This window comes from Aegilops tauschii, chromosome 3 (genome assembly GCF_002575655.3).
Source record: "Aegilops tauschii subsp. strangulata cultivar AL8/78 chromosome 3, Aet v6.0, whole genome shotgun sequence".
Lineage (NCBI taxonomy): Eukaryota > Viridiplantae > Streptophyta > Magnoliopsida > Poales > Poaceae > Aegilops > Aegilops tauschii.
In genome coordinates this window covers 296,331,191-296,345,802 of record NC_053037.3, presented here as the reverse complement: position 1 = coordinate 296,345,802, position 14,612 = coordinate 296,331,191, and positions in this window count along the sequence as shown.

Below are 14,612 nucleotides of genomic sequence, written 5' to 3'. Positions count from 1 at the left end.
GCTTTTTAACGGGTTTTTTCTGGGGTTTTTCGACGTTTTGGTTTTTCCCCGGTCTTTCTTAGCTTTTCGAAAAAAAATGGAAAAAAAAATTCCACAAAAAACGCGTTTTCTTTTTTTTTCTTTTGCGAAAGTCACGGTTTTTCTTCCGCGAGAGGCATGATTGTGCTTTAGCGAGAGTCACGGCCGTGCCTTTCGGAAACGAAAAAAAAACGCGTTTTCTATTTTTTTTTCTTTCACGAGATTCACGGTTTTGCTTCCGCGAGAGGCACGGTTGTGCTTTCGCGAGAGTCACAGCCGTGCCTCTCGGAAAAGGAAAAACAAAACGCATTTTCTGTTTTTTTCTTTCGTGAGAGTCACGTTTTTGCTTCCGCGAGAAGCACGGTTGTGCTTTCGCGAGAGTCACGGTTGTGCCTCTCGGAAAGGAAAAAATACGCGTTTTCTGTTTTTTTTCTTTCACGAGAGTCACGGTTTTGCTTCGCGAGAGGCACGGTTGTGCTTTCGCGAGAGTCACGGCCGTGCCTCTCGGAAACGGAAAAAAAACACGTTTTCTGTTTTTTTTCACGAGAGTCACGGTTTTGCTTCCACGAGAGGCACGGTTGTGATTCGCGAGAGGCACGGGCGTGCCTCTTTCGGAAAGGAAAAAAATCGTGCTTCCGATTCGGTTTTTACGTCCGTTTTTTTCGTGAAAAAAAAGTTCGTCAAAACCTATCAACATGGGATCTAGTTTTGAAGATCTCGACGCGAGGAATCCAATGGTGAAAACGGTTCGAGATTTGGACGCACGGTTTAAGAGATAAAACATTTTGAATAAACGGATCTACGAAAAAAGGGAAAACTCCCAGGTTGCGACAAGTGGCGCGCTGCATGTGCGCAACTTGTCGCGACCTGGGAAGTTGGAGTGTTCTTTGCAACGAGTACTCCTTAATTAGTGATTTCGGTCAGAAGTTGATCGAGATCAAAGGTCACTGCTGGCAAGTGACACACTGCATTTGCGTTAAATGTTGTAATTTGGGAGTATTTGCCATTTTTGTAGATTCATTTTTCAAATGGTTTATCTCTTGAACAATGCGCAAAATCACAAACCATGTTCACCGTTGAATTTCTCGCGTCGATATCTTCAGAATTAGATCTCATGCTAATAGATTTTAAACAAAAAATCACCAAAAACAGAAATCGGAAAGAAAGAGAAACAAAAACAAAAAATTAAAACTGAAACAAGAAAAGGAACCAAAGAAGAAGAAAATGCAATGGAACCCAAAACAAAATTGTGCTTTTTCAATATTTTTTTAAGCATGACTATGATTTTCCCTTTTTTGGAAGCATAGATTGTGCTTTTTCATTATCGGAAAGCACAAGCACAAACTGTGTTTTTTTTTCTTTGAAAAGCACAGCTATGTTTTTCCCGCGAAGAACGCTTGTGCTTCTCATGGAAGCAGAGGTTGTCCTTCTCGCAGAAGCACAGATAGGATGTGTTTTTCCCTTTTGGGAAGCACAGTTATGCATCTCGAATAAACACATGTTGTGCTTCTCGCGAAAAAGCACTGCTTCTTCAAGACATAATTTCTTTTACTTTCAAAACCAGGGTAAACCAAGCAAAAACCAAAAAAAAGAGCATCTAGAACTTGAAAACATGTACAAAAATATCCAGAAAAAATGTCTAGCGTGTGACATATGACGGTCGCTTGGCACACCATTTGGCGCGCTCCCATGGCCAAAAGGTGACTTCTGCAGGAGCCCTTGAAATGGTACACGTTAGATAATTGCTCCCAAAATTGATTCGGGTTAATTTGTAGTGCACTAGTGATGAGTCCAAATTGTATGATGTTTTTAGTCTTTATTTTGTGCCTACACGGTAGGCTTTGTGGAATTTTATTGCGTTTGCGCACTGTTTTTTGACTTTTTTCAGGATACGTCTTCTGAAGCGACTGGAGCATTAAGAAAAGAACTCCAGAAAATGATGATGAAATCATGTCAATTAAAGTGATTATTATCTACCATAAAATAATGAAGCAACTTAGGGGAAGTTGGAGGCAGTGCAGGACCTGCAAAGCGCAAAATGGTACAAGCGCAAGCACTCGTACCAGTGGTCGTACAAGTGTGGTCGCCTTCTCCTAGTCGGCTACTTCCACCCTGCTAGATCGGATCGAAGATCAGACGCACGAAGACACCGGAAATTCATCCAGAACATAGAACCCTAGCCTCCGGATGGAGAATTGGTAAGGAGAAGATCGCCATCTTCACCACCACGTGCAAGGGGACATTGGCATCATCACCCTCCATCAACCATCATCATAATCATCATCCACATCCATCTCGTTGTAATACCAAACACTTATGTATTGTTGCGTGTATTACTCGTTTGGTCCATCCATGTTTACCATCGCCATCGGTGTGATGATTGATGTTCTTATGTACGAGTAGACCCCTAGTTCTCGGGAATATGGATGAACCTTGGTATGTATAAGTGTTGAAACGCTAATAAGGATATGAGATTCTCTGTTGAATGTTTAGTTTAATAATCTTCATGAATGTTGTGAAGGGCCCCACTCAACATTTTTGCCGTAAGGCCATTACGGGAATTATTGTCATTGTAAAGATTAGTTAGTGAAGCTAATTCGAGGTGACAGTAAAAGCCCTCACTCCTAGTCTTTGCAATTGATAGGGGAATAGTGGAGAACTCTTAGGGATGTTGCATCCACGTAAACCTCTTAATTACCGTAGTGATAACCTACAGGGGGGATTAAGGTAGTGGCTGATACGTCTCCAACGTATCTATAATTTTTGATTGTTCCATGCTATTGTATTATCAATCTTGGATGTTTTATATGCATTTATATGCTATTTTATATGATGTTTGGGACTAACCTATTAACCTAGAGCCCAGTGCCAGTTTCTGTTTTTTCCTTGTTTTTGAGTATCGCAGAAAAGGAATACCAAACGGAGTCCAATTGACCTGAAAATTCACGGAGATTGTTTTTGGACCAGAAGAAGCCCACGGAGCATCGGAGATGGACCAGAAGAGTCCCGAGGCCACCACGAGGGTGGAGGGCGCGCCCTACCCCCCTGGGCGCGCCCCCTACCTCGTGGCTGCCTCGCGGGCCCCCCTGACTTGTTCCCGATGCCAACACCTCTTATATATCCCCAAACTTCCAGAACATAACCTAGATCGGGAGTTCCGCCGCCGCAAGCCTCTGTAGCCACCAAAAACCAATCGGGACCCTGTTCTCGCACCCTGCCGGAGGGGGATCCATCACCGGTGGCCATCTTCATCATCCCGGCGCTCTCCATGACGAGGAGGGAGTAGTTCACCCTCGGAGGTGAGGGTATGTACCAGTAGCTATGTGTTTGATCTCTCTCTCTCGTGTTCTTGATTTGGCACAATCTTGATGTATCGCGAGCTTTGCTATTATAGTTGGATCTTATAATGTTTCTCCCCCTCTATCTCTTGTAATGGATTGAGTTTTCCCTTTGAAGTTGTCTTATCGAATTGAGTCTTTAAGGATTTGAGAACACTTGATGTATGTCTTGCATGTGCTTATCTGTGGTGACAATGGGATATTGACGTGATCTACTTGATGTATGTTTTGGTGATCAACTTGCGGGTTCAGTGACCTTGTGAACTTATGCATAGGGGTTGGCACACGTTTTCGTCTTGACTCTCCGGTAGAAACTTTGGGGCACTCTTTGAAGTACTTTGTGCTGGTTTGAATAGATGAATCTGAGATTGTGTGATGCATATCGTATAATCATACCCGCGGATACTTGTGGTGACATTGGAGTATCTAGGTGACATTAGGGTTTTGGTTGATGTGTGTCTTAAGGTGTTATTTTACTACGAACTTTAGGGTTGTTTGTGACACTTATAGGAATAGCCCAATGGATTGATCGGAAAGAATAACTTTGAGGTGGTTTCGTACCCTACAATAATCTCTTCGTTTGTTCTCCTCTATTAGTGACTTTGGAGTGACTCTTTGTTGCATGTCGAGGGATTGTTATATGATCTAATTATGTTATCCTTGTTGAGAGAACTTGCACTAGTGAAAGTATGAACCCTAGGCCTTGTTTCGAAGCATTGCAATACAGTTTGTGCTCACTTTTATCATTAGTTACCTTGTTGTTTTTATATTTTCATATTACAAAAACCTATATCTACCATCCATATTGCACTTGTATCACCATCTCTTCGCCGAACTAGTGCACCTATACAATTTACCATTGTATTGGGTGTGTTGGGGACACAAGAGACTCTTTGCTATTTGGTTGCAGGGTTGTTTGAGAGAGACCATCTTCATCCTACGCCTCCCACGGATGGATAAACCTTAGGTCATCCACTTGAGGAAAATTTGCTACTGTCCTACAAATCTCTGCACTTGGAGGCCCAACAACGTCTACAAGAAGGTTGTGTAGTAGACATCAGTGGCGTGTATGGTACGAAGTCAACCTAGAGTAGAACGTATTCTGTACCTGGATCCGCCCAACATAAACATTAAGAGTGACAATGACCAGACAGTATTATACCATAGCATAAGTCGCGATAGAAACATACTAATGGGATTATAGACCCACTGAGAACACCTCACTCCTGTGCTAGTTCACGTGTTACTATTTTTGTTGCTCTCACTACTTCTTTTCATGTTATTTAGTTTACGCTCACCCTTCACTCAAAACTACTATTTATTACCGCCCTCACTTTGTTTTGAGTCTACAATTACTTGCAGGCATAATTCTATAAGTCACTACAAGAGACAGAACCCAATCCATATGCTCCTTGTGTGATCGATACTCTTACTTCAAAAAAGCTACAACTAAACCATATGCACTTGCAGACCATCAATTGGGCTGAACCACATCTCTATATACTTCAGTGACAAAGTTGATTGGTTAAATCACCCTCGTTGGCGCAGCAAACACAGAGTTAATCTCTGTCTAAGTTGAATGTCCATACACTTCAAGTCATCCAATGATGATCATCAGTTTTGTCCGGACTGGTCTGGACGTCTGAAATCCATAAATCGGCACCGAAATGCGAAGAGGTTTGGGGGCGTCCCGACGTCCGCCATGTTGTGCTTCGACAACCCGGACTCTCTTTTGCCTCTCCTGACGTGTCTGCTCGCTCTCGATGCCACATTCATGTCGGTCACAGCAAACGTGACCGTACGGGATTCCAAGCCTACCCGCATTCATGTTGGTTGACTGGTAATTCGCCTACCCGGCATTCACAATGGCGCAGCAAACGAGAAGCCTACTCCGACCGCCCGCATTCCCCGTTGCTCCACCTACTTGGGCTATTTAAAGTCGGACAATAACGCCCCAAAACTCTACCCTTCCAAGCCCCGACCCTTCTCCTGCCGTCTGAGCCACCGACTTATCACCCACCCATTTGCATCCTCATCTGCCATCTACTGTCGCAACAGTCGGGGGCTCTCATGGGTGGTGGAGCCGAGGCGATTGTCGCTGCAGCTTCGCGTCGTCAAGCCTGCATTTCGGCAGGCCAACCCCCAAGCTCTCTGGACCAGACCTTGGACAACTCAAAGATGGAGGAGGAGGGCAATCCCATGGCGATGGCGGAGGTCCCCATGGAGGAGGCGAAGGAGGAGGATCAGCGCCGCGCCCGTGTTGGAGTCATCGGTGTCCATGTTCAGTCTGCTATAGACAGAGCATCACTACAACCAGGTGCTGGCGGAGGCGCAGCAAGCGAAGTTGTCGGTGTCCGCGTCCTGGTTGCTACAACATGAGCATCGATACAGCCTGGCCTCCTCGAGGAGCACCAGCTGGCGAAGGACCAACTCTCGGTGGAGTGCGCGTCCGAAGATGCCATCTCGTGCATGGTTGCGGCGGACCTAGGCAATGTCAACAAGTAGCGGGTCGTGCTCGTTTCCGTGCACAACACCCGTAAGTGTTGGCAGCTCTGCATCAACCAGGGGCTGGAGGTGTGTGTAGAATATGTGAATTGCACGATGTATTGCTCTTCGTGCATAGGCACGTATATATGATGTACAAAGGTGGGCCATGGACCTCAACTATACAAGGAACCAGGAGGCGGGCCCAATACACAATATGCACATAACACATATACTCAACACCCCCCCCCCCCCCCCCGCGCAGTCGAAGCGGCACCGCGGCTGACGCAAAGACTGGACCGGAACTCCTCAAAGGATGCCGTAGGCAAGCCCTTGGTCATGATATCGGCAAATTGTTGGAAAGTAGGTACGTGTAAAACACGAATATGACCAAGGGCCACCTGTTCTCGAACAAAATGAATATCCAAATCAATGTGCTTGGTCCGTCGACGATGCACCGGGTTAGCGGAGAGGTAGACTGCCGAGACGTTATCGCAGTAGACCATCGTGGCACGGTCAACAGGGCAAGAGAGCTCTTGATTTCCTGAAGCAGCTGGCGAAGCCACGAACACTCAGCGACAACATTGGCCACCGCATGATACTCAGCCTCAGCACTAGAACGAGAGACCGTAGGCTGCCGCTTGGACGGCCACGAGATAAGTGAGGGTCCAAGGTAGACACAATAGCCCGAAGTGGAGCGACGAGTGTCGGGGTAGCCCGCCCAGGCTGCATCGGAGTAGGCGGTGAGGGCGGTGTCGGCGGACGCGTGAAGCGTGATGCCAAGATCCATAGTGCCACAGATATAGCGGGGAATCCGCTTGACGGCAGCCCAGTGAACGTCTCGAGGAGCATGCATATGAAGTCACACCTGCTGCACGGCATACTGGATCTCCGGTCGAGTCAGAGTGAGGTATTGGAGAGCACCAATGATAGACCGATAGAAAGCAGCATCCGAAGCAGGAGAACCATCCGTGGCAGAAAGCTTGGCCTTCGTATCAACAGGCGTAGCGGCGGGCTTGCAGTTAAGCATGCCGGCGCGCTCCAGGAGCTCCTGAGCGTACTTCCGCTGATGAAGGAAGAAGCCATCCGGACGGCGCACCACCTCGACACCGAGGAAGTAGTGCAAAGGACCCAAGCCCCTGATGGCGAACTCAGCACGAAGACGAGCCGTGAGCTGACTGAGGAGACCAGCCATACATGCCATCAGGATGATGTCGTCGACATAGAGCAGAAAGTAGGCCGTGTCAGAGCCCTGATGATAGACGAAGAGCGAGGCGTCCGAGCGGGTAGAGCGGAACCCAAGCTGGTGGAGAAACGCCGCGATGCGCTGGTACCAAGCGCGTGGAGCCTGCTTGAGTCCGTACAAGGACCGCGAAAGCAGGCACACGTGGTCGGGAAGCGCCGGGTCAACAAACTAGGTGGGCTGCTGGAAGAAGACTGATAACCCACAAGTATAGGGGATCGCAACAGTTTTCAAGGGTAGAGTATTAAACACAAATTTATTGATTCGACACAAGGGGAGCCAAAGAATATTCACAAGTATTAGCAGTTGAGTTGTCAATTCAACCACACCTGAAAGACTTAATATCTGTAGCAAAATATTTAGTAGCAAAGTAGTATGGAAGTAACGGTAACGGTGGCAAAAGTAATAGTAGCAGTTTTGTAGTAATCGCAATAGTGGCAACGGAAAAGTAACTAAGCAAAGATCAATATGTGAAAAGCTCATAGGCAATGGATCAATGATGGATAATTATGTCGGATGTGATTCCTCATGCAATAGTTATAACATAGGGCGACACAGAACTAGCTCCAGTTCATCAATGTAATGTAGGCATGTACTTCGAATATAGTCATACGTGCTTATGGAAAAGAACTTGTATGCCATCTTTTGTCCTACCCTCCCGTGGCAGCGGGGTCCTATTGGAAACTAAGGGATATTAAGGCCTCCTTTTAATAGAGTACTGGACCAAAGCATTAACACTTAGTGAATACATGAACTCCTCAAACTACGGTCATCACCGGGAGTGGTCCCGATTATTGTCACTTCGGGGTTGCCAGATCATAACACATAGTAGGTGACTATTGACTTGCAAGATAGGATCAACAACTCACATATATTCATGAGAACATAATAGGTTCAGATCTGAAATCATGGCACTCGGGCCCTAGTGGCAAGCATTAAGCATAGCAAAGTCATAGCAACATCAATCTTAGAACATAATGGATACTAGGGATCAAACCCTAACAAAATTAACTCGATTACATGGTAAATCTCATCCAACCCATCACCGTCCAGCAAGCCTACAATGGGATTACTCACGCACAGCGATGAGCATCATGAAATTGGTGATGGAGGATAGTTGATGATGACGATGGCGACGGATTCCCCTCTCCGGAGCCCCGAACGGACTCCAGATCGGCCCTCCCGAGGAAGAATAGGGCTCGGCGGCGGCTCCGTATCGTAAAACGTGATGAATCCTTCTCTCTGATTTCTTTTCTCCCCGAACGTGAATATATGAAGCTGGAGTTGAGGTCGGTGGAGTCCCAGGGGGCCCACGAGGCAGGGGGCGCCCCCCTCGGGACAGGGTGTGGGCCCCCTGATGCTGATTCCTTCGCTGGTATTTTTTATTAATTCCAAAACATGTCTCCGTGGATTTTCAGGTCATTCCGAGAACTTTTATTTCTGCACAAAAATAACACCATGGCAGTTCTGCTGAAAACAACGTTAGTCCGGGTTAGTTCCATTCAAATCATGCAAGTTAGAGTCCAAAACAAGGGCAAAAGTGTTTGGAAAGTAGATACGTTGGAGACGTATCAACTCCCCCAAGCTTAAACCTTTGCTTGTCCTCAACACTACTAGGAAAAGGGCTATAGATGGAATGGCCACTAATGGCGCACCAGACATGTGGTGCGCCATTGCTACCAGACAAACGGTGCGCCATTAGTAACAATTTTTTTTATTTTTCCAGACATACTAATGGCGCACCAGGACAAGGTGCGCCATTACTAGTTGTAACTAGTAATGGCGCACCAGCAACATAGTGCGCCACTAAAATATTTTTTTCTTTTTTCTTTTTTGCAAAACTACTAATGGCGCACCTGGTGCAGTGCGCCATTACTAGTTTAAGCTAGTAATGGCGCACTGCTACCCGTGCGCCATTAGTGTATATTTCATGGACACTTGATCTCGATCCCCCTTCCATCTCGATCGCTATCCCACCTCGCCAGATCCGGTCCCCCTCGCCGCCGAGCACCCCCTGCACCCTCTACCCCGCTCCACCGGGCGCAGCCGCCGACCCCCGCACCCTCCCCCGCTCCACCGCCGCCGACGACCCACCGCACCCTAGCTCCCCTGCTCCACCGCCGCCGACGACCCACCGCCCCCTCCCCGGCCCGCTCCACCGTCGCCGACGACCCACCGCACCCTCCCCGACCCGCTCCACCGCCGCCGACGCCCCCCGGCCGCACCCTCCCCGGCCCGCTCCACCGCCGCCGACGACCCCCCGGCCCGCACCCTCCCCGGCCCGCTCCACCGCCGCCAACGACCACCCGCACCCTAGCTCCCCTGCTCCACCACCGCCGACGACCCACCGCACCCTCCCCGGCCCGCTCCACCGCCGCCGACGACCCCCCGCACCCTCCCCCGCTCCACCGCCGCCGACGACCCACCGCACCCTCCCCGGCCCGCTCCACCGCCGCCGACGACCCACCGCACCCTCCCCGGCCCGCTCCACCGCCGCCGCCGATCCCCCGCACCCTCCCCGGCCCGCTCCACCGCCGCCGACCCCGCACCCTCCCCGGCCCGCTCCACCGTCACAAATTATTACTGTTTTTGTAAAAAATTGTTACTGTTTCATATTCATATTCATTTTCTAAAAAATTTATTAGATGCAACAAAAAATAAAATAAAAATTACTTATGGCGCACCTATGGCTGGTGCGCCATTGCTACATAAAAAAAAATTACTAATGGCGCACCCGTCGTGGGTGCGCCATTGCTATGTAAAGAAAACATTCTAATGGCGCACCGCTTCGTGGTGCGCCATTAGTAAGTTTCCCCCCTTAGCTAATTCCTCCCCTCTCCCTCGCCAGTGTCCACCCGCGCGCTCACCTGACCCACTACGCCGCCGCCCCGACCCCCGCCGGACTCCACCCCCGTCGCCCCCGCGCCCCCGTGCCCCCCACCACTGCAGCTCCCCCGCGCCGCCGCCCCCGCGCCCTCCCCCGCGCAGCCATCCCTTCGACGCTGCCGCCGCCGCCGACCCCGACCCCAACCCCGACCCCGACCCCTCCGGCGACCGGCCGCGCCCGCCCAGGTACCTCTCCTCCTTCCTCCTTCCTCCTTCCTCCTTGTCCATCACTGTGCTGCCGGCTCGAGCAAGAGCGGTGCACGCCATCAAGGATTTTGGTGAGCTTTAGAAAGATTGGAACATGCTCCAAATATTGAAGGCAAAGTCCAGGCAGCGTTCTAGCAATGCTGCTACACACGGCCACGTTGCCGATGAGATTAGGAGCTCCTGCCTTGCCAATCATAAATTGGAGATATAGCAGGAGAGTAAAAATAAAGATGCTCTGTAAGTTCTGGAATTTTGAGAAACAGTACCCCGTGTTTGCAGTTTATACTAGTACAGTACAGTTAATGCAGCAATTCTCTGAACGGAGATGGAACAGAAGGGTTTCTCTGTGTGTGTGTGTGTGTGTTTCATTTTTATTCTCATGAAAGTATATGCTTGATTTGAGTTTTTCCTTTGTGTGATCAAGTATCGACTCTGCATCCGCCTGGCCCTTTCTTCTGCACTGGTACGTGCTGCGTCTAGCTGTCAGCTGCTACGGAAGAACTTGTTTTGATTTTAAAAGCTAGAGAAGAAGACTTGTAACGATCTAAAAGGCGGTGGACAATGTAGAGCGATATGACCACTGATGGCATCGAGACGCTGGAATTCTTGTTGAAGAATCTGTCAATGAGTGATAACATCCATGTTTATTGTACTTCTGTATTTGACCACTGTTTATTGTGGTTTTTACAGTACAAATAAATTGTTCCTTCTTCTGTATTTGACCACTGTTTATTGTGGTTTTGATTTTGTTACAGTGTTCTCAAGTATAACAACATAGTGGGATCATTTGTCAACATAGTGGGATCATTTTGCAGATTCCAGCAAACAACATAGTGGGATCATTTGTCAAGGCCAGCATCGGAGTGCTAATTTACAGGTATAAATAGATAAAAGATTCAGAGTGTAGCTCTTTGTGCTCCCTGCATCCTTTTTCTGAGCTGTTTGTGCTCCCTGCATCTTTCAGCTCTCATTTTCAGTGGAGTTGTTGAATTATATGCTCTTATTGGACATGTTTTACGTGTTGATCCATCAATTGCTAGTTTGCTGGGTTTTGTCTGCGACCATCGTGTCGTGATGATTTTGCAGGTACCCCGAGAGGCCCTTGAGTTTGCCGGAATGTCGATTAACTTCCGTTCCGGCAAATTCGGGTACTCCATATGTCCTATTTTCAGCAAAGGTCATGCTGAAATTTTCCGTGAATTTTAGCATGACTTTGCTAAAAATAGGACATATGGGGCACTTCCGACTAATGCATGGGCCGGGGTATCTTAGTACTTAATTAAGTAGGATCAACTGCCTCTTGTGTTATTCATATAGAAGTGTGATATCTACTCATAGTTATTACTAATGTCAGTTGCTCGTCATCGATAAACCCTAATCTGGTAGGATGACCTACTAAAAAAGCCCATACCACATATTCTATTTGGATGGGCGTGTTTTCACCACACTGTGGATTATCTTATTGGACCCAACAGAGATGATGTAGTTTTGAATTATGAACATAGGAAATGTCGTCATCGGACGACGAAAGTCTCTCGGGGGAGTGCGACTGGTGCCACGACGGTCGAGGTCTGTGCGACAGGCCTCACCTGGACGATGATCGGCGCTTCAGCATTAAGCTCGAGGAGACCTTCGAAGTTGAAACGGTACGCAACAACGACAAGTGTTTTTTTCATAATTAAGCATGACTTCAACTATTCCAACGTGTAATTTCATCTTTTACAATTCGAGTATAGTTTATCCCATGCCATGCAAGACGCTATGTCTTGGAGAGGATGGATTTTGAAGATCATGAAAATTTTGAAACGAAGAAAATTCACCTAAGGACACATCATGATGTGGATTTTGAAGTAAATCTGTATAATGCTGAGAGCGTAACCCATTTTGGTTGCAAAAAATGGGAAGCATTTTGCAAGATGTATGGTTTTGATGAGGGTATGCTTGTCACCATGGATCTTGGTGATCCTGGCATCGACCAAGACAATATGGACATTTGGGTCCTTGTTGATACGCCTCCAGTTCTACCGCTATGTGAGTTTCTCAAACATAGTTAATTATTAACTAATCTATATTGTTTATTTCAAAATAGTTGACAACTTATTTCCATTGACAGCTTATTTTGATTGTTCAAAAAATGTGCGGAAAATGGTAGACAAAACCCACTACACTGATGGCTCCGAGTTAACTTATCAGGAGAAAAATCATCTGGTCGGATTTTGTACTGATCTTGAGAAGTACAATATCTACAATCAAACTCCTCAACATTATGGTCAATACGTGCCACTAGTGCACGTGTTGAACTACGGTAACTACCATGGAGATACCCTGGTAAGATTTTGTACTATTACGACATCTGTGCATCTTTTGCATACTTCTAAAACTAGTACATCATTGCTAACTATGAAGTTATTACTATGTTTTTCAACAGAGAATCCCAGAGGATTGTGTGCCTCATTTGATGTATCAGAATGGCAGCCTTCAAGTTTTGAACTTATATCCAGGTCATCCTACAAATCTCAACTGTCCATACCGGATTTCTAGAAGAAGTGGAGACATGCTAATCAGAGAATGGAAAAAATGTATGGACAGTCGTAAGGAGGTTCTTGGAAGCAAAAGGAAGCGCCGCGCAAGAATTGGAGACAGGATGATCTCCATTCTCCATAATGGAGAGTCAGGGTCTATATTGTTTTATGCTATTTTACCTTAAATAGGGTATTTTAGGTCCTGCCTAATACTGATGATCATGTGCTAAGAACAATTAAGTAGGGTTGGTTCGATGACTATCAGGATGATGATCGTATGACTTGTTATTAATAACGAGTAGAAGTTGTATGATGATGATTAGTAGGACTTGTTAGGATTAGTATTAATTTCGACAAACTCGCTACTCGCGGTCTCGAGACTTGTAATGTTCTATCTTTGTTCGGTCTTTTGATTTCGGAGACTAATATGATGAATTGTATTCGGAGACTAATCTTCTATTGTATTCGATGAATCTGCTGTTGCTATGTGGTGCTGTTTATATTCTGTCCAATAATATATTTTGTAATCTGTGCAAATATCAGAAAAGAAAAAAAAACCCTAATATACATACTAATGGCGCATCACCCAGACGTGCGCCATTAGTATGCCAAAGGATACTAATGGCGCATCGCCCACCAGTGCGCCATTAGTATGGCAAAGCACATGCCCACTGGGAGGCATACTAATGGCGCACCGGGGCCTATACTAATGGCGCACTGCCTGGTGCGCCATTAGAGTACCAGATACTAATGGCGCACCAGCGGTGCGCCATTAGTAAAAATTACTAGTGGCGTGATGCTAGTGGCGCACCAGTAGTGCACCATTAGTAGGCAAAACTGGTGCGCCACTAGTAAGCCTTTTTCTAGTAGTGCAAGCAATTCAGTTGACAAACTGAAAGTGATAAAGAAAAACTTTTACAAACTCTGTTTGATCTTGTTGTTGCAAATATGTAAAGCCAGCATTCAAGTTTTCGGCAAAGATTATAAACTAACCATATTCACAATAACATTTAGGTCTCATATTTACTCATATCAATGGCATAATCAACTAGCGAGCAATAATAATAAATCTCGGATGACAACACTTTCTCAAAACAATCATAACATGATATAACAAGATGGTGTCTCGCTAGCCCTTTCTGAGACCGCAAAATATAAATGCAGAGCACCCCTGAAGATCAAGGACTGACTAGACATTGTAATTCATGGTAAAAGAGATCCAGTCGCAGTCATACTCAATGTAAATTAATAGCAATGCATGCGAATGATAGCGGTGCTCTCCAACTGGTGTTTTTTAATAAGAGGGTGCTGACTCAACATAAAAGTAAATAGATAGGCCCTTCGCAGAGGGAAGCATGGATTTGTAGAGGTGCCAGAGCTCAAGTTTTGAAATAGAGATTGAATAATATTTTGAGTGGCATACTTTCATTGTCAACATAATGATACGTCTCCAACGTATCTATAATTTTTGATTGCTCCATGCTATATTATCTACTGTTTTGGACAATATTGGGCTTTATTATCCACTTTTATATTATTTTTGGGACTAACCTATTAACCGGAGGCCCAGCCCAGAATTGCTGTTTTTTTGCCTATTTCAGAGTTTTTTAGAAAAAGAATATCAAACGGAGTCCAAACGGAATGAAACCTTCGGGAGCGTGATTTTTGGAACGAACATGATCCAGGAGACTTGGACCCTACGTAAGAGAAGCTTCCAGGAGGCCACGAGGTAGGGGGGCGCCCTCCACCCTCGTGGGCCCCACGTTGCTCCACCGACGTACTTCTTCCTCCTATATATACCTACGTACCCCCAAACGATCAGATACAGAGCCAAAAACCTAATTCCACCACCGCAACCTTCTGTACCCACGAGATCCCATCTTGGGGCCTATTCCGGAGCTCCGCCGGAGGGGG